The sequence below is a fragment of the Phyllostomus discolor genome, chromosome 15, assembly GCF_004126475.2.
Source record: "Phyllostomus discolor isolate MPI-MPIP mPhyDis1 chromosome 15, mPhyDis1.pri.v3, whole genome shotgun sequence".
Lineage (NCBI taxonomy): Eukaryota > Metazoa > Chordata > Mammalia > Chiroptera > Phyllostomidae > Phyllostomus > Phyllostomus discolor.
Genome location: NC_040917.2, coordinates 1,086,788 through 1,114,744, shown reverse-complemented (window position 1 = coordinate 1,114,744; position 27,957 = coordinate 1,086,788). Strand labels below are relative to the sequence as shown.

Genomic DNA, 27,957 nt, shown 5'->3' with positions numbered 1-27,957 from the left:
GGGCTGGCCAGGGCCATGGGCAGGTTCTCAGTTCTCCTCCTCCACATTGGGACAAGGGTCCCAATCCAGAAAGGGTTAACCCTTTCCAGAAAGGGTTAAAGAACACAGGTGTCCCCTGGGGCACAGGTGTGCTGCTCCTGGAAGTGGTTACCTCACTGCTCTCCCTTGGCATCCACCTCCCTTTCCTTCATGCTGGCCATGCTGTCTCATACCCTTGGCTCCTCACAGATGCCTCCAGTATTTCCAGAAGAGTGTTGCCATCTCCATCACAGATGTCACCTCAACCCCATGTGGCTGCACCAACCCCTCACTTTCAGCTATTTGTCAACAAAGAGTGAATCTCCTGAGACATTTGTTATTTGAGGAGATCTCACAACTGGTCCAGGCATGTCCTCAGTCTGTCATATGTGCTCCAGTCCTCACTGTGCAGTGTTAAATAATAGGGGAAGCAGTGGGAATGTTCTGTGTGTGGAGGGTGTGTGAGACTCTGAGAAGCAAACCTGGTTTTTAGCATTTACTAGACTGTTAAGTCGCATCATGTGTTTCACCTACGTTCAGTGATTTAATAAAAGATACACCTGCTCTGTACTTTGTTTTCCCTCCACTTGTCACCTTGGTCTATCATGAGATCCAACTCCCCTTCCCCAGACATCAGCCCTAATATCCCCTTCCCCTAGGCCCTCGGGTGTACCTGAGGATGGCAGTTTCCAAACTGACTCTATGGCCAGGAAGCAGGTCCTGTAGTCCACACATAGCTCAGAACACCTGCTGGCCGAGAGTGAGTGCCTGTGTCTCTCTGGGAGAAGGTGCCTCCAGGACTTCAGGGCCTCTTGTGGTCTAGGAACCTCAGAGGCCTCCAGAGTGGGTCACCTGTGGGAAGGGGCTGCCTGCTCTGCCCTGGGAGGAGTGAGGTGAAAGGAAGGATACAGTGTGTGTAGCACCTGTCTCAGCAGCAGGGCCACGGTTGTACTCCTGGCAGCAGGACTGACCACTGTGGCCCATTCCCTGAACCTGGGCTGAGACAAAGGCTACACCTGCACTGCCACCTGCAGGCTCAGGGGGCCTCAGCCAGGTGAAGGGAAAGACTTTTATGTTACAACAAAATTTACATCAAATGCTATTTTTTATAAAAGTACGTTTTCCAATCTGACAACAATGAATCTACTTCATGTGATGTTTTTGGACTTGGGCAGGTGTTTTGGCATAATGCCAATCTGTTTTAATATCCACTTGAATAGTGCATGGAATTAAAAGAGGATGGTCACTCATCCACTTGAGCTTCAATTTGTAGACATAGAAAGAAGGGCTGTCCACTGTCATGTTTCAAAGATGTTGCATAACCCAACTGACTTCCCAAACTTGGCCCACACCTTTGAGTCCAACAGAACAACTGTGCTCAGCGTCCAGAAGGACATGGGGCAGTGACCTCGGTCTCTCCTTGTTTATGAGAACAGCATCCCTCACATGCAAATGTCTTTCTCACTTCCAGTTTAAATCCTCCCCTTGTCTGTGGGGGCTCACAACTGTCTCCTCACACAGGAAAGAGGTCTCTGGGGAAGGCAGAGCTCGGTCGAGAAGAAGATGAGAGTGCTGGGACTCCTCCTGTGTCTGGTGACAGCCCCCCAAGGTGAGTGTCTCAGATGGCAGACAGAGTTCTATGGGATGGTGGTCACTGTACATGACTGACAGGGTCTGATATTACTTGTTGCCAGGTGTCCTGTCCCAGGTGCAGCTGCAGGAGTCAGGCCCAGGACTGGTGAAGCCCACACAGACCCTCTCCCTCACCTGCACTGTGTCTGGATTCTCCATCACAACCAGTAGTTACTGCTGGAGCTGGATCCGCCAGCCCCCAGGGAAGGGGCTGGAGTGGATCGGGTATATATGTTATGATGGGAACACTTACTACAGCCCGTCCCTCAAGAGCCGCACCTCCATCTCCAGAGACACATCCAAGAACCAGTTCTCCCTGCAGCTGACATCCATGACCCCCGAGGACACAGCTGTGTATTACTGTGCAAGAGACACAGTGAGGGGAAGTCAGTGTGAGCCCAAGCACAGACCTCCCTGTGTGGAGACAAGGGGCTGGAGTGCAGCGGTGCCTAGGACACCAGGGGGCGCTGAGGACACCGGGGACAGTGGAAACCTACACTGATACTGGTCCACAGACTCTGACTCCCAGGATCACTTTTTTGTTTCTGCCGTCCCTGCATCAGCACCTGCTTCTCCACTGGTGACCACCACCCAGTGTCCTCCTTGGCACCGCCCTCGGCACTCCTGGCTGTGTGCACTGAGAATGGGGGCCTGTGGCCTATACATCAGAGACCTCCAAAAAATCCAGGTAAGTGTTGGCTACACTGACTGGAAAAGGGTGCCCTTGGTGTTTTCCTCCTGAGGAGCTAGGGCCTTCTCACCATAGAATCTGCAGGTTCCAGGTGCTGGAGGAGCAGGGAACTATGAGGGCAGGTGCTTTCAAGTCTTCATGCCAATCGTGTTTGCTTCTCTTCTCATCACAGTCAGCCACTCACTGAATCTGATGAGAGTGGGGATCCTTCCCATGTGCTAGGAACTGGGGAGAAGGGAGAACTGGGGTAGTTACAATGAAAATAATCACTGTGTGTGTTAGTGTGTGATTCATTCAGCAGTAGAAGTGCAGTGGATTTAGGGCAGCATGCTTGGATACTCAGGTGGGACCTGCAAGCAGAGGAGCTTGAGGACATCAGAGACCCACAAAACTGCTGAGGGTTTCTGGACAGAGGGGTGTGACCTGAGTCAGTGCCTCTGGCATCTCCAGCGAGGGACCTCCCTAGCGGTTTCACAGTGCCCTGCATTGAGAAGCATGCTGAAGTCAGGGTGCAGCCTTTAATTCCACACTAGAGATGCTGAGAGGCCCGTGCCCTGTGAGCTCAGACAGGACATCCCCCTGCAGGGCATGGGCTGGACAGCAGGGGGCGCACAGACACTGTGATGTAAGGCAGCTGCTTCAGCAGCAGATGCGGAGGAAACTGGGGAGGAATTTCCTCTGGTGGCACAGTTATTCTTTTCATAAAAACGTATAAAATAAGATCTGAACATGATGTGACTGTAAATGTTTTCTTTTATCGGGGAATTTACCAAACTGGATAAGACAAGAAAATCTCACTCAGTGAGAGTATTTCTAGGGCTTCTTGATAACCAAAATTTAAGGATCTGGAGACAGGGATTTTTTTAAACATATTCAGTGCTGCATTTTGAGACGCCCTGACCCAAGGAATAAAACCTACAGGTATTAAAGCCCAGAACTGGTCAAGATTGACTGTGTCACTAAAAGGTGTGTTCTCAATGAGAAGCATGTCCTGTGGGGGCTTGTTCCTCACTGGGAGGAGCTATGTCTCTACGGAGCTCAGGGAGCCAGCAGCAAACTTATATCCAATGACATTGAGACTTGGGCCCTGACTCTCCCACTGAGAATGGTCCCTGTGTCCTGTACCCTCTCAAAGGTGGGGTCACATAACAGCCTTAAAGTGCCCTGTCTCATGAATATGCAAGTGAATAGAAGTAGACTATATTAACCATGAGTCTGTCTGTGCCCTGAGAGCATTACCCACAGCTACACCCGCCCCTACATTAGTCCTGATGACACAGTCCTCAACATGGACTAGAGCTGGAGAGCCCTTGCCCTGGTGCCAGTGGCTGCATGTATGGTTGTTCTCAGACTCTGGGTTGAGGAGGGGACAGGAACATTCATGAGGAACTTTCACACACACCTGCCTCCTCTCTACAGGTGGCCACTCCCACGTGGAGCTGCAGCAGCCTTGGGATGAGGCGAGGAAGCCTGGGGCCTCAGTGCCAGTCTCCTGAAAGCCTTCTGTATGGAGCTTCACCAGCTATGCATTGTTCTGGCTGGGGCAGGCCCCAGGAGATGGCCTGCAGTGTGTCTACTGGGTCAACACAAACTCTGGAAAACACACATATGGCCAGGGCTTCTCAGAAAGATCCTTCTTCTATGTGAACAACTCCATAAGCACGACCTATCTGCAGATCAATGGCCTGATGTTGGATGGTATGTCCATGCATCACTGTGTGAGAGACTCAGTGTGATGACCCCCATCATCAGTGGGTTACAAACCCTGAGAAGCAGGGAAGTTGCCCGCACGTCAATGATAATGAGGTCCCATGGAGAGGACAGTGCAGTAGAAAGCCTGTGTTTCTCTCTCTATCAGCCGAGTAGAGGTCTGAGCACAAGATCATGGCATGGGCACAATGTGCTGGGGGATCTTCTCCTTGAGAGAAACTGATATCTGAAAGTCTGAGGTCTGATATCTTCAGCCTATCAAGAGGCTGAAAAGAGTCTTCCCTTCTCCACAGTGTCCTCTTTGTCCCCAGGTGTCCTGTCCTGAGTGAGCTGCATGATTCTTGCTAAGGGCTAATGAACCTCTCAGAGATGCTCCAAAGATGGGGTGCAAAGTGCCAGGTGTAGTTCACACCCTAACTGTCATTACAGAGCAGAATCGTGACCCTGAGGGTGCGTCCCTGTTCCAGTTCCCCATGCAGCTGAGCTCTGTGATCCCCTGGGTGTAGGGCCATATGTTACTGTACCACACACAGAGGGCTAGGCAATGCCAGGCCAGACTCCAATGTCCCTCTGGAGGGTATAGGGGAGAGTAGGAAATCACGATTCCCCACTGGATCAAAGGGTTTCCAGGTTCATGTTGGTGTGATTTTCATCAAGAGTGCAGTGGGTCCCTGAAGAAATCCCCTGGGACCCTGACTCCATTGCCCTGATGTTCAACAGGCCCTGCCCATAAGAATAAAGGACAGAGGGAGCACATGCTCAGTCAGAAGCTCTTTTTAGAAAGAACCTGAGGTCTTTGTTTCAGTTCTAAATAAAATGCATGTTGGACTAGTCAGTGCATAAGAAAATGTGCACAGAGTGAATCAAGTTTTATATATTTTAAAAATTCTTAATTGTGGCAGAAAAAAAAAGTGCACCACCTTACCTATCCAAAATATGCAATTCAGTCTTGTTAGGTATATTCATGTTGGCATAGAACAAAGTGAAGAATTCTTGTACCAGGCAAAGTCTGACATGTTATCCATGTAAGCCACCTTCCTCCCCTCCTCCCAGCTCCTACACTCACCATTCTACTTCCTATTTTGATACCCTTGACTACTCTACAAAGACACCTTACATATGTGGCATCATAGAGCTGTGTCTTCTTGTGGCTCTCTTATCTCTTTCATCATAAAGTCCTCAAGGTCCATCCACACTGAAGCATCTGACAGAATCCCCATCTTCAATGTTGTACATATTCCGGTGTATGCATGTACCACTTTTGTTTATCCCTTCATCCATCAAGGGATATTTAGGTTGTTTCCACCTATTGTCTATTCTGAATTTGCTGCTACAATCAGGGGTGTTTAACCATCTTTTTGAAATGACTTTAGACATGCACCCAGGATTCCACTTGTAATATATAACACTTCTACTTTGTATTTTTGAAAAGCATTTGTACTGTTTTCTAGTGGGTGCTCAAGATTTCCTATTTTTTTTTCATATTCTTGCAAACTTTTGTTATTTTGTTTAGCTTTCTTTTTAATACTGACTTCCTAATCGATGTCACAATACCTCTCGCTTTGTTTTTTAATGACTTTATTTATTTATTTTTAGAGAAGAGAAGGGAGGGAGAAACAGAGGGAGAGAAACATCAATGCCTGGTTGCCTCTCCTGTTTCCCCTAGTGGAGAAGAGGCCCACAACACAGGCATGTGCCCTGGCTGGATGTAGAACCTATGACCCTTCAGTTCAAAGGACAGAGCCCAGTTCATTGAGCTACATGAGCCAGGGCACATGATGGTTTTGACTTACAGTTCTCTATTTACCATTAATGATGACCATCTTTTAAGATGCATGTTTGTCAATTCTATGTTAGCCTTGAAAAGACCTATTTTATTTCCACCCTACTTTTCTTCCAGTTCTACAGAAGTATGGTCATTCCTCACTAAGTGTAAGCTGCACAGCATAATGACTGGGCATACATATCTTGTGATATGGTCACCACAGAAATACAGTTAGCATCTGCCATTTCATACAGACACAAGAAAAGGGAAAGGCAGAGAAGAGAAGAAGAGATAACAGGAGAAAAAGAAGGAAAATGAGGGTTTCTTTGTGCTAAGAACTTTTAGGATCTACTCATATGAACAAAACTCCCACACACCATAGAGGAGTGCTAAATCTAATTGTTGTGGTGTCCATGCCATGCTCAGGACTCACTTATGCTGCAACTGGAAGTGTGTACCTTTACATAATCAATATCCAAGTCTCTCACTGCCCAACCCCACCTCCGGTAACCACAAATATGACCTCTATAATGATATTTTAGATTCCACATGCAATATCATACAGTATTTTTTCTTTCTGCATATCACTTATTTTGTCCCACCATTAAGCTCTCAAGGTCCATTTATGTTGTCACAAATTTCAGGATTTTCATTTTTATGACAAATAATATTCTATTATAAACATTTACTTTATGAGTCCCTGTGCATTGTATGCAATACTTAAATATGGAAGTATAGAAAATTCATTGATAAAATGTTGTTGCTGTTGTTGTTGTTGTTGTTTTCTGGAAACAAACACTGAGGTGGAATAACTGGGTCATAAGGCAGTTCTCTTTCTAATTTTTTGAGAAACATCCATATCAGTTTCTTCATCTGCCTCACCAATTCACATTCTCACTAATAGTTCACAGGATTCCATTGACTGTGTGTCCTTTCTCCCAGGCTCACACCTCTGGGTCTGACCTCATCTTGTCCTTTCTCAACAGGGGCTCTGTTTCACTTAAGTCAGCAGGAATCTGGCCCTGGGCTGATGAGACACACCCATACCCTCACGCTGACCTGTCCCTTCTCTAGGTTCTCATGAGGACTACTGATATGGCTGTGGGACAAGATATGGCTGAAAGGCATAAGAGTTGCTCTCAGATGTTTGGTGGAGCAATGCTAAGTATTGCTCCACCAAACATCTAGGTGTTTCTCACTTTCCAGCATGGACCTTTCATATATAACCAAGTATTACTGGGCACAAATGACACAGAGACACAGCCCAGGGGCCTCCTGTAGAAGAACCTGATGCATGTCAGCTGAGCCCCAAGTCTGCAGAACAGGAAATAATGGGGTGATGTAGTTTCCTGCCAGGCTCTGGGGCTTCCCCCAGCACCCACAGGCTCTGAGACTCATCTTCCTTTCTCTTATCTCCTTAGAAGATCCACATGCCTGTTAGTGGTGCAGGTAGAGGAGATGCTAAATTATGTTTTATAAACATTCACCACGACAAGATTAGATACTTATGAAAGAATCATCACCCACAGGATGTGACTGTGTAATGGGCTCCTGTCCCACCAAGTGGCAGAACAAAATTAAACACTAACCCGACTTTTGTTAAAAGATTGGATTTCATGTTAGAACAGCATTAGCCATGAAGAAAGTGTGGAGCTCCATCCACTTCTTGGACCAGAACAATCAACATGAACAACCAGCTGATGGGTGGCTGGTCTGTAACTTTATAAAAAGGAGGAGGGAAGAAGATGGTAGGAGTGAAGGAGATAGGAAGAGAGAAGGGGAGGGTGGTCCCTGTCCCAGAAGTGCAGTGACTGGGAACTCTAAAGCACATTGTGACAAGGAAGTACCTCACTCTGGGAGCATGGGATCTCACCCTATGCAGGGGTCCCCAATCCACAGCAACAGGGATGGACATGGGAGCTCACGTAGCATCTGGTGATGGGAAACTGTGGTGGCTAGGGGTACATGGGAGATTCTGAATGCAGCATCCATGTGAGGGAATGGCCACATTGTTACAACACCAGGAATTGTGACTGCTTGAGGGGCCATACAAAAGGTCTAGGCTGGAGAAGATGTCTCCTTGGTACCCTTAGTAGTGACATTGAGGGGCTATCTATTCTCTGCACAGACTCTTTGCAGAGAATTGCTGGGAGTCTCAACTGTGTGGCTTCAGGAAGAGAGCCAGTATTGACCCATGCTGTGCATGGGAAGCACCACACTCCCACTTGTTGAATTACTATGTCTGCAGTGTCCTAGTTCTGCAGTCCTCCAAGGTCAAGGGGTACTGCTTTGAGTGGACATTGGGCCTGACCACCCCAGTTAGACAGCATAGGAATGAAGGGAGTCACTTGGCCCTCTGGAGACTTGGAGAGGCTGGCCAGATCAGTGTACCAAGCTGACCTTTTTTATTTTCTCTTTTACCACTTGGTTAAGGGATGAGGAGTTGCCAGCAAGGAACACATAATTGGGTTTTGACTGTGTCTTCCAGGTGTACTTCCATCCTGGAGCCAGATGGGAAAGTTCTGGGCTCAGTGGCTGCATTACAGGGAAGCAGAAGTGGGGACCCCAGCAGAGTTAGCCCCTTCAACCATGGGAAAGAGACAAATGTCACTGATAACATAGGGGGCATAACAGGACTGTGTGGATCCAAGATAGTTCTCTTGGGCCCAACACAGACTTTAGGAGCATTTGTCTGTGACACCTCAAGTTGAACCTGAGTCGCTTCAACTTATCTAGGCCTATATCACAGATGACACACACCCTTTTCTATTGTACTGAGGACTCTGAGTCCACAGGTGTATACAGCCCAAGAGGGTCAGTAACACTAGATGCAGACACCCACTCATGTTCTCATTACAGAAAGCATGACCTACAAACACACTGGGCATGCCCCACTCTCCCCTAGATTAGGGTCAGGGTTGCAGTGGAGCACAGTGTAGAGGGCACTGGACCAGATGCTCCTGTTACCAGATGTGGCCTCTTGGACACAACCCAGGCTGTGACCACTGGGGGGCGCACAGGGTCCCTGAACACAAGAACCATCAAAGGAGCAGGGCAGTCAGATATTTTGAAGGTTTATTTCCTGGTTTCCTCTTCTGGTGACAGTTTCTCTCAGGAAACTCTGTATTCCTGATTCTGTGCACCTCTGGAAGCTCTGAGTTAGACAAGTCTGTTGGAAAGGAAGAAGGAATTCTCCCATGGATAAAAGGAAGAGCCTCTTTCAGACACTCTTGTGCCCAATTTCAATGAACCATCATACCTCTGACCCACCTTATATGAATCTAACCAGAGGCTCTGTTCGACCCAACAGTCAGCTTGGCCCCAAATAGCTTACTGTCCAATCTGACCAGCAACAAAATATGTGCTTGCTGGACAGTGGGCACCTGAAGTGTATGAGATCAACTTATGAGGTCACAGGCCTCCGGGGTTTATGGTTATTTACTTGGCATCATGATCACAGCGCCAAGTATAGGTGACACCACACAGAGGCAGAGGGACACACATAGCTGGGTGTGGATGTCCAGGCTGGTGACAGGCACGCTTTCCAAAGGGATATTGGATGTGTATTTTGCACAGAGTTGAAATCTCTGAGAGGAAAAAGAAAGGCCATTAAGCAAATCAGATTATTATACTAAGTCCTGATTAGCAGCCCCCAGTGTGTTCCTGTGGTAGAAACCATCAGGGAATAATACTAGGACAACGTTCTCAATGGGAGTCTCTAATAAATCTACAGGATGTTCAGAACTTCTATACTAAAGGTGAAACATGTGAGCACAGTCCTGGAATTCAGCCATGCCTCCTGACTGTCACACTGTGCCCCACACCCTTGCTGTAGCCTCTCTGGGATTTCGGAAAATTTTACCTTTCTTTTTAAATTGCACCTCACATTCTATATATTATATTATTTTATTTTTAAAGATTTTAATTTATTTTTATAGAGGAGGAAGGAAGGGGAAAAAGAGGGAGAGAAACATCAATGACTAGTTGTCCCTCACACTCTTCCTACTTGAGACCTGGCCTGCAACCCAGACTTGTGCCCTGACTGGGAAATGAACCAGTGCCCCTTTGGTGTGCAGGCCAGCACTCAATCCACTGAAGCACACCAGCCAGGGCTTTATATTTTAATTTATTTGAGCGTTTTGCCTGCAGCAGAGGCATCAGTCATTTATACAATTTGTGATCTGATGGCCCAATATATCCAGTTCCAACCTGGCACCACAGAGAGTTATTAAGATATTATTGAATTTATTGACTGTGTACACTTTACATCCCAGTATTTAATCTCTAAGTGCCAATTGGTATTTCTTAATCCTTTTGCCTTTTTCACCCAGGCTCCCAAACCCCCACTCACTTGGAAATCACCAGTCTTTTCTCTGATTCTAGGAGTCTGTTTATAAATCTGCATGTTTATCTTGTTCTTTATATTCCACATATATGTGATATTATATAGTATTTGAGTTTTTCTGTCTAACTTACTTCACTGAGTATAACACCATCTAGCTGTACCCACTTTATCACAAATGGTAAGATTTATTTTTTATCTATCTATCTATCTATCTATCTATCTATCTATCTATCTACCTACCTATGCATGCCAAAGTAAAGAAGATGGGTTTATATTCAAATCATTGGTTTGGTCAAAAATTCCATTCAGTTTTTTTGCTGTAAAATTAAAGAAACATTTTCTGTAAAATAAAGGACACATCAGAGTTCAGGCCAAAATGGAGTCATGGGTAGAAAACCTTCACTTCCTTCCACAACCAAAAGTAGGATAAAAACCAATCTAAAACCAATAAACAAACAGAAGCACCAGAAAATCAAATGGCATGGAACTCCAACAACCAAGGAATTAAAGGAAAGCATCAGCCAGAACAATGAGACCAGTAAGGCAGTGGGTCACGTCGGCCAACTGGCTGAGAGAAACCTCTGTGAAGCTTCAGGCTGTGCAGACAGGGCTGACATAAGGAGAAACTGAGACTCAGAGTTGACAGTGGACTATGGTGGTTGCCACAGTGGGAGAAACTCCCAGTCCCACAGGAGAGTCCCTTGGAAAGTGGCTGGAGATAGCAGGTGAGCCACATTGTTCACTCTCTTGTCCCTCCCCCATAGGAAGCACCTCAGCACAGCAAAGAGGGTTGCCCTGCCTAGGTGAATACCTAAGGCCTTGTCCCCTCACAACTTAACAGGTGTGCCAAAAAAAAAAAAAAAAAAAAAAAAAAGATGGCCCAAATAAAAGACAGAGCAAAACCTCAGAAAGAGAACTAAGTGATGAGGTGATACCAAACTTACATGATGAAATATTTAAAGCCCTGGTAATCAAAATGCTGACAGATCTGATTGAGCATCTTGCTCAAAAAATGAATAAAAAAGTGTAAAATAACCAAAAGAAATATTCAGGGAACCAAGCAAAATATTCAGGGAACCAAGAGTGGAAGGAAGGAAACCAGGACTCAAAGTAATACTTTGGAACAAAAGGAAACACAATCCAACCAGAACAAAATGAAGAAACAAGAATTCAAAAAAGTGAAAAGAGTCTTACAAACCTATGGGATAACCTGAAACATTCCAATATCCAAATTATAGGGGCGCCAGAAGGAGTAGAACAGGAGCAAGGAATTGAAAACGTATTTGAACAAGTAATGAAGGAAAACTTCCCCAATCCGGCAAAGGGAATAGTCTTCCAGGGACTCCAGGAAGCCCAGAGAGTCCCGAAGAAATTGGTCCCAAAAAGGAACACACCAAGGCACATCATCGTTAGGTTACCCAAGATTAAAGATAAAGAGAAAATTCTAAAAGAAGCAAGAGGCAAGGAGAAAGTTATCGATAAAGGAGTTCCTATAAGACTGTCAGCTGTTTTTTGTTGTTGTTGTTTTGTTTTGTTTTGTTTTGTTTTCCCCCAAAAGAAACCTTGCAGGAAAAAGGGTCTGGAAGGATGTATTTGAAGTCATGAAAGGCAAGGACCTACATCCAAGATTACTCTATCCAGCAAAGCTATCATTTAGAATGGAAAGGCAGACAGTTAAAGGAGTTCATCATCACCAAGCCATAATTATATGAAATGATAAAGGGGCTTATCTAAGAAAAAGAAGATCAAGATATTAACATTAAAATGACAAAAAAACTCATAATTATCAGCAAATGAACCTAAAAGAAAAGAAAAACATGAAAAACAAAAACTAATCAAACACCCAGAACAGGAACAGAATCAGAGAAACGGACACCACATGGAGGAATTTCAGTGGGGAGGGAGAAGGGAGGAATGGTGGGTGAAAGGTACAGGGAAGAAGAATCATAACTAGTAGGCATAAAATAGACGGTGAGAGATAAAAATGGTAGAGGGAACAGAGGACTCAAAGAACTTATGTGTACAACCCATAGACATGAGCGAAGGGGAGATGCTGGAGGGTTGGGGTGTCAGGGCTGAGAGAGGATAAAGAGTGGGAATTGGGAATACTGTAGTAACATAATCAATAAAAATAGATTACAAAGACACATCAATAACTTTATCTATTTGGATATTTTTAGTATTTTGGCTGTCTCCTCTGTGGTATAATGTTGATTGTTCTCAATTGCTGTGTTGATTCAATCGCTGTCACATCAACTGGTCTACCTAACTGTGGACCTACTTTCAGTGAGAAATTTCCACTACAGAACTTGACAAATGACATTTGACACATTTCATCAGTTACACTAATGAAGAAATACACTGCATATGAGTTTCATACGGTGCAGAAACATATCTTTGTGACTCTGTTGCATTTATATCTTTTTTGAAATAATAAACTATTTGATGAAAATCTGTACTTTCTTCTATCTTCAACATAAAAAAATGACTACACAAAATTCACAAACGTTGATAAATTTTAAATGCATGGTGATTATGAGACCTGTCATGATACATTCTAACAACATTGTTTCAAGTGACATTAAAGACAACTGAAAGATACCGGAGCCCTCGTACTGGAAAACCAGATGAACTATTTGACCAGCCCAACGCATTAATAACTAGATGATTACGTGATGCTATTTCTAAAGAAAGTAACATAACACAACTTGAACTGCTACATGAGGGTGGGAATGACCACATAAAGAACAAGAGCCCTGGAAGTGCTGGTGCCAGGCTTGCTTAATCCCACCATCCATGCACCTGGGGAGATCACTTCCCAGTTCTGCACACTGATCAAGGCACCATGGCACTCCATGCCCAGGTGACATCCATCTCTTGTGGATGATGTAACAATGTGACTGAGGTTCATGTACAGACATAATATGAAGGAATGTGAGAGGAGAAAACGCTTCTGAAACTTACCTGTGATGAACCTGGGATGAACCTGCTTCTTGCATTCCTGATTAGAAGTACATCACATGTTCTCAGAGCCACCCATTCTGATGGTGAAAATAAGGCTGAACCACCACAACTGATCAGGTTTATAGAAAGTTATGTCCACCAGCTCCAGGAAGGGGAGGTTAATTAAATGATTTATTCACTCTGTAATCAATGGATGAAGAAAAATGATGCTTATCGTATCAATATAATGCTATTTATTTTATCTCATTTTGTACTAGTGATTGGTCTCAAGGGTTCCCATAATTATCTATAATTTTTACATACTTACTTGACAATCTCTACCTATATCTTCAACTAAGCAGATCTACTCATGGCTGAGTTTCTTCTGTTTTCCTAATGTTTGAACCTTATTTTAACAGAGAGCCTAGAGCAGAAAAGCAAAAGTGAGGGAGTGAAGCTGCTGCACATTAAGCATCAAAACCCACTGGAGGAACATAAGATCACATTCTGCTTCCCTGTAAAGTTCACACTTCTGTCTCCCAGTGATCCACGCCGACAGTCCACCTCCTCCAGCACTGGGCCCACATGCTCTAGGGACACACTCTGATCTTAGTTCATGCTCCCGTCACTTTGTAAAGGAGAAAGGGTCTGATGGAACTTCCTATCACTTGAACATGAACCTCCTGAACTTTAATGTTTCCTCTAATCATGAGGTTTGATTCCTGTTATTTTGTTCATTACTGGGGGCATTCAATGGCATCTCTCCTTTTAAATCCTTCTCAGTTTATGACTATTTTATGTCCAAAGTCATGTGTAAATAAACTGAAGCAGTTGGGTCCCTGGATCAGACACAGAACCAAGTGTAATATATGTTTCTTATGACATGGGGGTGCATTTTTACCTCTTTCAGACAAAGTAAAAGTTAGGTGAGGGGAGTAATATTGATTGCTTGACTTATGTCATGCCCAGACTTGTGGTCTTAGCTGCCTGGACAGAGAGTTGACCCAACAAACTTCTGGGTATAGGATGAAGCTCAAACCAACTGAATCAAATTGAACAGGGATTAAAGCAATTCTTACTTTGTTTTTACTTACTTTCTAACATACACCCTCCCTTGATAAGAGGCACTCTGGGTCCATGTCGTTCAGGTCAGTGTCTAAATGCTTAACTCCCTGTATAGGAGGTTGACATGCAGATAGGGCTGTTCTGCTCATGAAAAGCAGCCCAGCCCCAACCCTGCAGCTCTGGGACAGGAGACAAGCCCAGGATTTCCAGGTGCCCCCAGTCCCTGCTCAGCACCCAGTGCCATGGAGTGTTGGCTCAGCTGGGTTGTCCTTGTTGCTATTTTAAGAGGTAATTTATGGAGACCTGGAGATGCTGAGAATGTGAGTTGGTATGACTGAGATAAATGGTGGGAATTCAACAGTTTCCTGACAAGGATTACTTTGTGTTTGCAGGCACCCAGTGTGAGGTTTAGCTGGAAGAGTCTGGGGGGGGACTCGATGAAGCCTGGGGGGGTCTCTGAGGCTCTCCTGTGTGGCCTGTGAATTCAACTTCAGTAGCTACTTGATGAACTTGGTCCGACAGGCTCTAGAGAAGGGGCTGGAGTGGGTTTGTAGCATAAATCCTGATAGAAGTAAAACACATACTGTGCCAACTCTGTGAAGGACCAATTCACCACCTCCAGAGACAATGGCAAGAACACACTATACCTGAATATGAGCAGCCTGGGAGGCTAGGACATGGCGAGTATATTACTGTATAGCAGACACAGTGACAGGAAATTAGAAGACACCCAGACACAAACATGGCTGCAGGAAGGGCTGCAACCACATGGAGGTTCTCCAGGTCCCTGAACACAAGGACAATCCCAGGAGCAGGTACAGTTGCAAGTTAGGGCTGATTTCCTCTTCCTGTAGTTTGTCTCAGGGAACCTCTCTGGATTCCCAATCTTTGCTTACTGCTGTAGTCTCTGAGTTAGAAAATCTCTTGGAAGGAAAGACAACACTCTTTCATGGCTAAAATACAGAATCTCTTTCAGACACTCTTATGCCCAATTCAAATAAATCATCAAACTTCAGACTCACCCCAGCAGAATTTCAGCAGAGACTTTGCTGCACTTAAGTGCAGACCCAGCCACACATAGCACAGTGTCCAAGCCAGCCAGTATGCAGGACAAGTGTTACCAGAGGTATGTGAGTTTAATGCCAGAGCAGAAAAAAATAATCAGTGGTGATGACCACAGACTCAGCATTGTGCTCCCAGTGCCAAAAGTAGGTGAAATCACACAGAAGCACAAGGACCCTTAACAGGTTGGTGTGGATGTCCAGGCTTATGATAAACCACATGGAGTGGACCTAGAGCATTTAAGCAGCATATAGTTTAAATCCCTGGGAAGAACAGGAAAGGCCCCTCAGTAAGTCAGAAGTGCTTTGATAGAAGCAGGAAAGGAGACTGGCTCAGGCCTTTAATTTGTCAATGTGGTAGGGAAGAGGTAAATCTGCTTACAGGGTCTTTGTGGTTTAGGTCCTCTAGTGAGATCTAAAGAGGAGACCCAGCCTGTCTTCTCTGTTTTCTCATGTGGGGTAGATGGAGAAGAGGATGGCAGGAGCCTTTATTTGTCAGCAGTCAAACACAAAATAAAAACATCTGAAAACCTATGCAGCTTAGCAACTATGAACATGAGCCACAGAAAAGATAAACTGTTATTATGTAGGACAACCGTCAGTTTTATAGAACGTGAGAAGAACAGTTACAGTTAATCGAATGATAAAGAATGTGGTGGGGTGGCTGTGGAGGTGTTGATGATAATGGGATTGGATGGGGGTGTTGGTCCTACATTATAGATGAAATATGTTCCTTATCCAATGTCATCTGCTTTCTGGAATACCTTGTATAAAGTTAGAGGTGGGACCCTAGTGATTTACATCTCACAATGCCATCTAAGAGGAGGCACCCACTTTGTTTTTAGATAAAGGGTCATGGTGTTTGGACAACCACCATGTCTACAGAAAATAATAAGAATGATTACAAGTAAGGAAATTATAATAATGACGATATGGTGATGATGAAGATGGTTATGTGTTGAGGATGATGTGGGTGAGGATGGTGTTGACGATGGTTGTTGTAATGTTGGTATGACAATGATGCTGATGGTTATGGTGAGAATGATGATGGTTAGAGCTATGGGGATGATGATGATGATATGATTGTGATGATGATGGCTATGGTGATAACACAGACATCAAAGTATGTGATTTCAGTGATTATTTACTCAGTGTGGGAATGACCAGTGTAAGAGACTACACAGGGGTGTTTCCTGGCATTCACACAGCCATCTTAAATTAATAGTGGCTGGACACTCTGCCCCTCTCTCCCACTCCCAGGTAGGAAGCTTCACTGTGTGCAGGCAGACCATTCCCTGATCCCAGCAGTGTCCTGAAGGATGGACTGCTCCACCATGGAAGCAAACACCCCAGGCTCCTGTGAATGTATAGCATCCACGACCAGGTCTGATGTTGTCCAGCAACAACTGTCTCCTCCAGGAACCTGTGTCAGTCATTCTCTCTTGTAAGCACAGGGCTCCACCACAGCCAACACTGCACTGATCCCTCAGTCTCTTATAATCACCTTTCACCACCTCAGACCTTGAGTGCCTGCACATGCAGTTGGACAACAAATCTAATTTGAATGCATAGGAGAAGCAGTGCATTGAAAATTTACCTTTCTAATATAACTTCATTCCACAAACCACAGTGTCACCTAGTTTCAACCACGTTGTGGTTTGCGGCAGGATTCCCTCTGTTTTACAGCTGAGTCATACTGTGCTGTGGGCATATAGCCCATGTTTATCTGGCCATTCACTGATGGACACTGAGATGGATTCCATGTACTGACTGCAGTGAATAATACTGCACTGGACAGGGCAGTGCAAGTACCTCTTCCAGTTCCAGGTTTTTATTCTTAAATGAACATCTGGAAGCTTCATGGCTCAATCAGGCAGGATTTCTTTTATTTTTCCTTTTGAAGAAACCAATATGCTGTTTTCCACGTGGCAGCACAATGCTATTTTTCCATCCAGAGTGTGCAAGGGCTCCCTTTCTCCACATGCTCACCAGCACTTGACCTCTTTCACTTTTGTTTTCTGTCATTTTACAATATCCCTTCTGCCAGGGGTGGGGAGGTTTCCTAGTTGGGCTTTGATCTGGAGTTTATGATGATCAGGGGTCTGATTGTGAATCTGCTGAAAGTATTTTTCATTCCTGAGTCTGTGTTGTTGCCATATCCTCCATTTGATCTTTTTCTTTAATTTCCATCACTCAGCAGCAGTTATCTTTCTAATCTGAAAGCCCCCCTCCCTTTTCCTTTAAGCTTCTAACAAGTGATTAGAATGTTAAATTGTTTGACAATGTTAATACCTGACTTGCATTGGGATGCCACTTGATAGTATGCCCATTAGAACTCTGGTCTGGTCCTTTGTCATTCCCATAGTTTCCGGTGCATCCAGACCTGCTAGAAAGGACAGTAGCTATAGGTGTCCTGCTATATAATGTTATGTGTCAAATTTTCCTGCTCACAATTAATGAACACACCTAAGACAGCAGCTTCTTTCCTCTCATAGATGCTAACTGTAGATGTCTCTGTGAATTGGTCAGTGCTGCTGCTGGAAACTTTGTTTGTCATGGAGACCATTGTGGAGGTTGGTTTCTGCCATCGGCTCTGGAAAATTCAATTATTACATCAACTACTTGATTATGTTCCCTCCTTGGTATGGGTTCAGAACCTACTGTCTTTTGTGCAGAATATCTCTCTTCTTATGCTCATCCAGTTGCATCCCATCCTCATGCTTACAGAACAGCAATGTGTGTGGTGGGGGTGCTGGAGCAGCATCATTCTCAGACCACTGATGGAGCTTTAGTCTTAGACAGGAAGACAACCATGTCTGAGGTGTGTCCTTGCATCTAATCCAGTCTCTCAGAGCTTCTGAGGTTCTCTTATAAATGTTCTAGATTTACATTACTTGACTTTACACATACTACATGTTACTGGCTCAACTACAACCACCACAACCATAACAGCAACCAAAAAACACTGCCATGGGTGGAACTTATTAGAAGGAATCTAAAGTCAGATGACATGTTATGCTCCATCTGTGACAGGCAGATACACCACCTGAAGGATGATTCCGAATATTGTCAATCTGCAGATAGGCACATACCTACAGTGCTGTGTGAGAACCTCAGAGAAATAAAGCCATTGTGAGCCCAGGCACAGAAGTTTCTGCGGAAACACAAAAAGGTTGAACTGCATGTGGTGCTCAGAACACCAGGGAGCACATTGGCAAATAAGCCAGTCTCTCTACCACAAGGACTCTAACTCGCCAGGTCCAGTATTCTGGGTTCCCCCTTCCTCCATCAGCACCTGCTTCTTCTCATGTGGAGACCCATCCAATGTTTTCCATTGTCCTGCTGTCAGCACTCCTGGCTGTGACCTCTGAGAATGCAGACCTGTGGGCTGCACAGGGTGATTCCACACATGTTGGGTTACTTTTGGCTATACTGACTGGACAAGTGTCCTCTGGGTGTCACTCTCCAGAGGACCAGCCAGGACCCTTCTCACCATAGACTCGTCACATGCTATGTGTTGAGAAACATAAACACAAAGGTGGGCCTTCTCCAGTCTGCATGTTGGTTGTGTTTGTTTTTGTTCTGTTGTCAAATGAGGTCACTCAGTACGTTAGAGTCAGTGAGGTGCTTTGCCCATGTACTAGGGACAGGGGAGAAGAGATAACTCTAGTTCATTGCCATGAAAATCATTACTCTGTGTGTGTGTGTGTGTGTGTGTGTGTGTGTGTGTGTGTGTGATTTATGGAGCAGTAGAAGTGCAGTGGAATTAGGACCACATGCAGGGCTACTCAGATATGACCTCCAAGTACAGGGAACTGAGGACATCAGAGACCTTAAAGACCTCGAGAGCTTCAGCAATTGGGGGTTGTTGGCTCAGTCAGTGCATGTTGCAGTTGTGGGAAAAGGACCCCTGCTTCCTCACAGAGCTCTGACTTGGGGACTCCCTGCAAAGTCATTGGAGTTTAGTAAGGCCAGTTCTCTGTGTCTTGAGATCTCTAAGAAAAGGATGCCCCTGAGTGAACATCCTGAAGTCAGGGTGCAGACTTAAATTCTAGACTAGAGTCACTGAGGGAAGCATGGCACTTGTGCCCAGGCCAAACCCTGCCATGCAGGGAGCAAGCTGGCCACCAAGCAGTGCACAGTACCCACAAGGTCAGGACAGCTGTCCCAGGAGCAGGTGAAGAGGGAGCTGAAGCGGGATTTTCTCTTAGTGCCTGTGTCTTCATCTTTAATTCACATCTGAAATAAGAGTTGTGCAGGAGGTGACTATAAATATCATATTTTATCAGACCATTTGCCAAAGTCAGTAAGAGAAACACACACACACACACACACACACACACACACACACACAGTCAATGGGGGTATTCCTAGAATATCTTTTTGTAAATTTTTATTTATTTTCAGAAAAAGGGGAAGGGGAGAAGAAAGAGTGGATGATAAATATCAATGTGTGTTTGTCTCTTGTGCACCCCCAATTGGGGACCCCACACACCCCAGGCATGTGCCTTGACTGGGAATTGAACCTGTAACACTTTTGGTTCACTGGCTTGTGCTCAGTGGAGCCACACCAGCCAGGGCAGGAGAGGGTCTTTATATGTGAATTGTAAGGAGCTAGGGACAGTGGTGTTTTTATTACATCACTAGGTGCAGCATTGGGGGAACACACTGAAACTGGAATAATACATTTTTAAAAAATATTTTATTTATTTATTTTTAGAGAGGGAAGGGAGAGAGAGAGAGAGAGAGAGAGAGAGAGAGAGAGAGAGAGAGAGAGAGAGATCAATGTGCGGTTGCTGGGGGTCATGGGCTGCAACCCAGGCATGTGCCCTGACTGGGAATCAAACCTGCGGCACTTTGGTTCACAGCCCACATTCAATCCACTGAGCTGCGCCAGCCAGGGCTGGAATAATACATTTTTATATTAAAGCTCAGAACTGGCCCAGGTGGCCTTTATGTTCATAGCTGGGTTCACAAAGAGGATCCAGAGTTGGTTCTTGTTCCACAGTAGGAGGAGTCATGTGAGCATAGAGCTCAGGGACCTTGCAGACTGCACAAATCTTACATCACTGATTAGAACCTGGACATTCAGACTCCCTCAGATCATGGCCCCTGTGTCCCCTACTTTCACTCAGGTGAGGCCAAGTTTTCACTTACGAAACTCTGCCTCATGAATATGCAAAAGGGAAGAGGTAGGCTAGGTTAAATATGGGTCTGTCTATGCCCCAAGTCTATACCATCCTCTAAAGGAGTCCAGGTGACACACCCCTCACAGTGGCCTGGAGCTGGAGAGCCCTCTTCCTGGTTGTATTTGTTCTAGGTAAGGGAATCCACAGTCCCTAGGATAAAGAGGGGATCTGAGATGGTCAAGGAGGACTTCTACCCATTCTCGTCTCCTCTCAACAGGTGTTCACATGTAGATGTACCGGTAGCAGTCTGTGTTTGAGGTGAGGAAACCTTGAGCCTCATTGAAGGTCTCCTGCAAGACATCTAGATGACCTTCTCAAGATACAGGGTACAGTGAGTGTGACAGGCCCCAGGACAAGGGCTTGAATGGATAGGGAGTGTTAACCTTAACCATAGTGGCATGAACTTCATGCAGAATTTCCAGGGCACAGTCATGTGACCACAGAGAAGTCTGTGAGCACAGCCAGCATGGAGCTAGGTAGCCTGAGTTGAAGACATAACTGTGTATTACTTTGCCAGAGAGTGAGGGGAAGTCATTGTGGCCCCAGACACAAACTTCTCTGCAGGAAGGGCTGTTACCATCAGAGAGCACTCAGGGATCATGAACACAAGGACCACCACAAGATCAGGTGCAGTTGAACATTTGGATTTGGAATGGTATCCCATAGGGTTCCCTCTTCATGCAACAGTTTCTCTCAGGGAAACTCCCTGGGGACCTGGTTCTGCAATCACATCTGTAATCTCTGAAATTCAAACTTATTGTCAAGATAGGCCCTGGCTGGTGTGGCTCAGTGGATAGAGTGCTGGTCTTGACACAAAGGGTCACCGGTTCCATTCCCAGTCAGGGCACATGCTGGGGTGGCAGGCCAAGTCCTCTGTGGGGGTGCGTAAAAGGCAACCACACATTGTTGTTTCTGCCCTTCTCTTTGTGCCTCCCTTCTCCTCTGTCTAGCAGTATTTTTTTAAATCTTGTTTTTAAGATAGATGGCATTCTCAGAAAAACAAAATGAAGAGTTGTGTGCCCAATTCCAGTGAATCATGAAACCTTTTGACCCACGTTGATTGAATCTACCCAGAGACTCTCCTACACCCAGCAGTTCAGCCCCACACCACACAGCTCAGTGTCCAAGATGGCCAGCTGCAGGGCACAGGCATTCTGGGCAGTGGGCACCAGAGTGAACAAACCCAATACTAGAGAACAAGGTCTCCCAGTGACGACAGCCATTTACTTTCCCTCCTGCTCACAGAAAAAAGAGTAGGTGACACCACACAGAGCAGAGGGACCTACGGCAGCTTGGTGTGGATGATGATGAACACACACACCAAAGAGGCATGGAAGTTCATCACACACTTAGTTGAAATGTCTGGCAGGAACAAGGAATGTCCTTCAGCAAGTCAGATTATAACCGTAAATCCTGGTAAGCTGTCCTCAGTTTGTTTGCTGAGGTACCAACAACAGACACATAAAAGTAGGACGGGGTTCTCAGTGAGAGTCTCTAATACACCTACAGGATGTTCAGCATTTCCCCAACAAAGATGACACATGCCAGCAGCATCCTGGAAATCAGCCATGCCTCCTGCCTGTAGCACTCTGTCCAACACCCTTGCCTTAGCCTCGATGGAACCGGGGATAATTCTCTTCCTTTTCCCCTTTCAATATCATTTTATGTCCTATTGGATTGACTAGCAATTCTGTATGGTTTAGCCTGTAAAATAAAGGGCACATTTTTTTTTTTAATTTTCACCAATAACATTACTGATTTGGATACATTTTGTAGGTTGCCTATCTCCCACCAGGCACACAACTGATTTTTCTCAATTTATGTCTTGATTGCATCACTATGGACTTCAACTCTCTACACAATTGTGGGGCACTGTCCTGTGACAAATCTCCACCATAAAACCTTGCAAATCAGTTTTGAAACAATCAGTCACAGAACCTTCTCCATATACTGCATATTTTTTTGTGTGTGTGTTTTAGTTGTGGTTTAAACTTCTTTGAAATAATAGAGCATAATATACTGAAAACATTCCATATTATTACACCCTCAATATCAAATGGCTACACAGAAATTCACCAACTTGGATAATGTTATGTTTTTTTGAATACACTCATATATGATAGCTGTCATGTGACAATGTAACAAAATTGTTTCAAATGAAGTTGAAAACAATTAAGTGCTTCTAGACCATGTAGAGAAAAACAAAACACACTTTTTGACCAATCCAATATATCACTTACTAGATTATTATATGAGGGTAATTCTGAGGAAAATGACATATGAGGACTTTAACTTGTCATTTGAGGAAGAAAATTACACCACAAAGAAGAATTTGGGAGTGCTGTTTACAGTCTTGGTTAACCCCACCGTCCATGTACTTGGGTGGATATCTCCCCTGTTCTGCACACTGATCCACACAGCATGTCACTTCATGCCCATGTGACACCCATCTTGTTTGTAGGAGGTAACAGCATGCACAAGTGTCATGTGCAGACATGGAAAGAGATGGAAGAGGTTGGAGATGAAGCCTCTGAAACTTACTTCAAATGAATCTGGGGCAAATATGTTTCTTGTTGTTCTGAGTAATACTATGTCACATGTCCACAGAGTCACAGATGCTGATGGTGGAAACAAGAATGAACTGCCATTATATTACCATGCCTTTATCCTGTGTTATATCACATTAAACATTAGATCAAAGTTATGCATAATGAAATGTCTATAATTTAAACATACATATATGACAATCTGTACCTTCACCTTCACCTAAGCACACCCAGCCCTGAGTGAGTTTTTCCTGTGTCCTCAGGGTTTGAGCCACAGAGTCTGGAGACTAACACTAAAATGAGGCAGTGGGACTGCTGCACATTCAGCACCAAAATCCACTGAAGGGACATGGCCTGGGGGCACTGTCTGCCTCTCTGTAGAGTTCACTCATCTGTCTCCAATGATCCACACAGATGCTCCACCTCCTCCAACATTGGATCCTTGTGCTCTAGGGTCACATGATGTGCTTAGTGCATTCCCTGGCCACTTTTTATAGAATGTGGTGTCAGAATGTACTCTGTGTCTCCTGACCATGAACCTCCTCCATTTTTATTCCCCCTCTCATTGTGAGGGTTGGTCTATCTTGATGCATTCATTACTGGTGACTTCGAAAGACATCTCTCATTATAAATGCCTCTATTTTTATGATGATTTACTCAAATCTGTTCTCCTAGGTCATATACCAGTCCCCTTGATTAGCTGGGTCACTGCGGAACATGCAGGACCAAATGAAGGGAGCTTTTTTTTATTTTTCATAGTATTATTTTATTATATTCACAGGAGGGCATTATTTTCATGTGTGTGTGTGTGGGAGAGAGAGAGAGAGAGAGAGAGAGAGAGAGAGAGAGAGAGAGAGAGAGAGAGAGAGAGAGAGGGAGAGAGGGAGAGAGGGAGAGAGGGAGATTGGTGTCTTCCTGGCCACATGAGGGCCTGGGATTGAACCCATATAATTTCAGTTATAGGAGGTCACTATAACCAACTGAGCCAAACTGGCCAGGGAAGGGGAGTAATTCTTAACAGACCTACTTCCTTGGACAAGTCACAGTCTGGGACTGTGTCTTTCATGTCACCATCCAACCACACAGCACACTATATAGCAGCAGTCATGCAAATAGGGCCCCTCTGCTCATGAAAAACAGCCCAGCCCTGACCCTGTAGCTCTGGGACAGGAGCCCAGCTCAGGATTCCCAGGTGTTCCCAGCTCCTGTTCAGGGCAGAGCACAGACCACTCACCATAGAATTTGGGCTCAGCTGGGTTTTCCTTGTTGCTATTCTAAGAGGTAACTTATGGAGAACAAGAGGCACTGAGTATGTGAGTTGATATGACTGAGAGGAAGGATGAGAATGTGATGGTTTCCATAGAAAGATGACTTTGTGTTTGCAGGTGGCCAGTGTGAGGTGCAGCTGGTGGAGTCTGGGGGAGGTGTGGTGAAGCCGGGAGGGTTTCTGAGACCCTCCTTTGTGGCATCTGGATTCTACTTCAGTGGTGCCTATATGCACCGGATCTGCCAGGCTCCTGGTAGGGGCTGGAGTGGATGGCAGCTGTATGGTATGAGGAAAGTCAGAAATACTATGCAGACTCTGTGAAAGGTTGATTCACTATCTCCAGAGACAATGCCAAGAACACACTGTATCTGCAAATGAGCAGCCTGAGAGCTGAAAACACAGCCATGTATTATTGCAGTACAGACACAGTGACAGAAAGTCAGTGTGAGCCCACACACAAACCTCCCTGCAGGAGGGCCCAAAGCACCAGGGGGCGCTCTGGGTTCCTGAATATAAGGAGACTCCCAGAAGCAGGTGGAGGTGGAGGTTTGGGCTAGTTTTCTGTCTGGTTTCATCTACCTGCCACAGTTTCTTGCAGAGAGCCCCTCTGTATCCCTGACTCTGCACTCACTCCCAAAGCCTCAGAGTTAGAAAAATATGGATTGAAGAAAAACAACATTCTCAGAGGTGGTGAAGCTACCACAGACTCTCTCCCTCATCTGCATTGTCTCTAGATTCTCCACCACAACCAGTGGTTACTGCTAGAACTTGATCCAGCAGCTCCAGAGTAGGGGCTGCAGTGGAACAGGCACATGCATTTCTCAGGAAGGACTAACTACAGTGGGTCCCAGGAGCAGTTCAGGGGTCCCTTGACTCCCAGGGTCTGATGTTCAACAGGTCCAGTCTGTGGTCTCGATGATCAGACAAGGCACACATGTAATCAAAAGCTCTTCTAGAAAGAAACAGATGTTGTCATTGTAATTTTAAATGCATTCCATAGTAAATTCTTCACTCTGCAATAATGTGAGCACAGAGTGGATATATCTGCTTCCAGAGACTGATGAGCATCCATCCTGTCCTCTTAGTACTTGAACAGGACACACAGTCACACACAGTCATCACAAAGCCATGCGTACAGCCAAACTGTCTCACACAATCTGAACACATCAAAACAAATCCACACACAAAATCACATACCATCTCACACAAACATAATCACATATGATGTTACTACACAGCCCAAGTTTCACACACACAGTCACACTGTGAGACACACAAACAGCCATGGACACAATCACACACATAGAAAAACAGACAGAGAGCCGCACAGTCAAACCAAGCCTCACAGTGTCACACACAGTGTCACAGCCATACAGTCTCACACTGCCACACACAGTCACACAGCCACATACACTGCCACACACACTGCCATGCATGCTGTTTCACATGGCCACATGAACATCCCATCACACAGTCACAAACTCATTTTTGAAATAGACATGCATTCACACATGAGCTGTAAAACAAATCTGCTCATGCCATTGCACACCCATTCCTCTGTAACGTGTGAGGGTGTTTTCTGCATGTAAACATCCAGTCCACAAAGTACCTTGGGGAAAGGCTTCTCCTATAGTTGCTACAACATGCACTCAATAAATGACCTTAACTAACATTTATATGTTCCTCCTACAGTAGTAGTTATTATAAATAAACTTATGTGTTCAGAATTGATGCAATACTGAGAATACATAAGTAAATCTATAATTTTAAAAGTATAATTATGATCAATTTTGCAGTTAACTGCCCCAATGCTTTTCGGAGCCTATTCAAAACATTATACCAACTCCCCTTTAATCACCAGGTCTTAGGTTATGAAACATCACCACCAACTCCTGTGTCACAATTCAAAAATATAACTTATGTACATCCAAAAGCACGGTCCAACATGATGGATTTGCATTTTAACCTATGACTCTGTTTCCTAATAACCTATATATAGTCAGGAAAGTGCATAACTAAATAAATGTCACATGAATAGAAGAAAAGTTGGGAAGTAATGTCCAGGAGGAGTTTACAGGGGGTGAAATGTAGGAGAAGCCCATGCTCTGTCTGTGTTCCAGGTGTCTCTCCCTCTCTGCTGCATTCTCTGCTCCTCTCAGCAGAGGAGAACAGATAAATGAGGACAGAAACAGAAGCCTCCCTACACTGCAGTGTAAATGCAGGGTGCTGGCGGACTGGAAGATGGGGCTAACCTGTGACAGAGCTGGGCCAGGTCTCACAAACTAGACGTAATGGAAACGACATAAAAGTTTGAAAACTTATATATTTCAATTGTCAATTGTGGCAGAAAATACAAATACACCATCTTAGCTCTCTGAAGTGTACACTTCAGTGATGTTAAGTATATATAGAACAGGTTGAAGAACTCTTTCATCTTGCAAAATCTGACATTCTATACACATAAATCCACTTATATTCCTGGCTCATGTACCCATCATCGGGAGCTGTTGGGAAACTGGAGACATTATAAATGCAAATATGGGGAGTAATTCTCAACAGATACGACCCTTGGAAAAGGAACACTCCGAGTCCATGTCCTTCATGTCACTGTCCAGCCCAAGAGCCACCCATATAGTAGGAGGACATGCCAATAAGGCCCCTCTGCTCATGAAAAGCAGCCCACGCTTGACGTGCAGCCTTGGGACAGGGCTGAGCCCAGGATTTTCAGGTGTTTCCAGTCCCTACTCAGTACAGAACACAGACCTCTCACAATGGAGTTTGCAATCAGCTGGGTTTTCCTTGTTGCAATTTTAAAAGGTTGTTTGTGGAAAATGAGCGACTCTGGGTATGTGAGTGGATATGACTGATAGAGACAGTGGGCAGGTGACAGTTTCCTGACCTGGCATCTTTGCGTTTGCAGGTGTCCAGTGAAAGATGAAGCTGTTGGAATCTTCTGGGGGCTTGGTGCAGCCTGGGGAACCTCCGAGACTCTCCTATGAAGCCTCTGGATTCACTGTCAGTAGTCACGATATGAGCTGGTTTGGCCAGGCTCCAGGGAAGGGACTGGAGTGAGCCTCATGCATGAGGGTTAGTGGTGGAATGCACTATACCAACTCTGTGAAGGACTGATTCACCATCTCCAGAGACAATGCCAAGAATGAGCTCTACCTGAAAATGAACAGAATAAGTGCCAAAGATATGTCACTATATTACTGTGCAAGTGACACAGTGAGGGGAAGTCAGTGTGAGCCCAGATGCACACCTCCATGTGGGATACAGGAGGAGTGGGCAGCTGGAGAAATTCAGGACCCCGGGGGTCTCTCAGGGCACACTGAGCTCAAGGATCAGCTTAGGAGCTGCTGTAGATTCAGTTTAAGGCCCTGTTTCATGGAAGGTGTGGGGTTACCTCTCCATACAGACGTTTCCTTCTTGAAGGGAGAAGTTTCCCTCTCTTCAAGATTCAGTGCTGACCTCCTATGTATCTGAATTGCAGAGGCTTGTTATCATCAGAAGGAATCATTTCCATATGCTCCAAAGTCAGTTTCATACATGTGCTTTCTCCTATCCTAATGAATCATCAGTGAACCATGAAACCTTCTGACCTACATCAGCGACTCCAACCAGAGGGTTTGCAGGACCCAAGAGTGTAGCAGCCCCACCAAGCGCAGAGTACAAACCAGCCTGCAAAAGGACACATGCTTGCTGGACCTCAGGCTCCACAGCCA

The 27,957-nt window shown here is 45.1% G+C and overlaps 2 long non-coding RNA genes across 2 annotated transcripts in view; both read left to right on the top strand.

Annotated features, from left to right (window-relative positions):
- Positions 1–1,944: 1,944 nt before the first annotated feature.
- On the top strand, positions 1,945–22,713 carry LOC114489654. The gene is made up of 3 exons (XR_004900841.1): positions 1,945–2,026; positions 12,221–12,229; positions 22,704–22,713. It is a non-coding gene; the product is annotated as an uncharacterized LOC114489654 (long non-coding RNA).
- A 1,392-nt stretch (positions 22,714–24,105) lies between these two features.
- Positions 24,106–27,957, top strand: part of LOC118498343 — a 10,491-nt gene continuing 6,639 nt past the window's right edge. The window contains exons 1-2 of the long non-coding RNA XR_004900840.1: positions 24,106–24,246; positions 24,351–24,389. This is a non-coding gene — a long non-coding RNA (uncharacterized LOC118498343). The remainder of the gene's footprint in view (positions 24,247–24,350; positions 24,390–27,957) is intronic.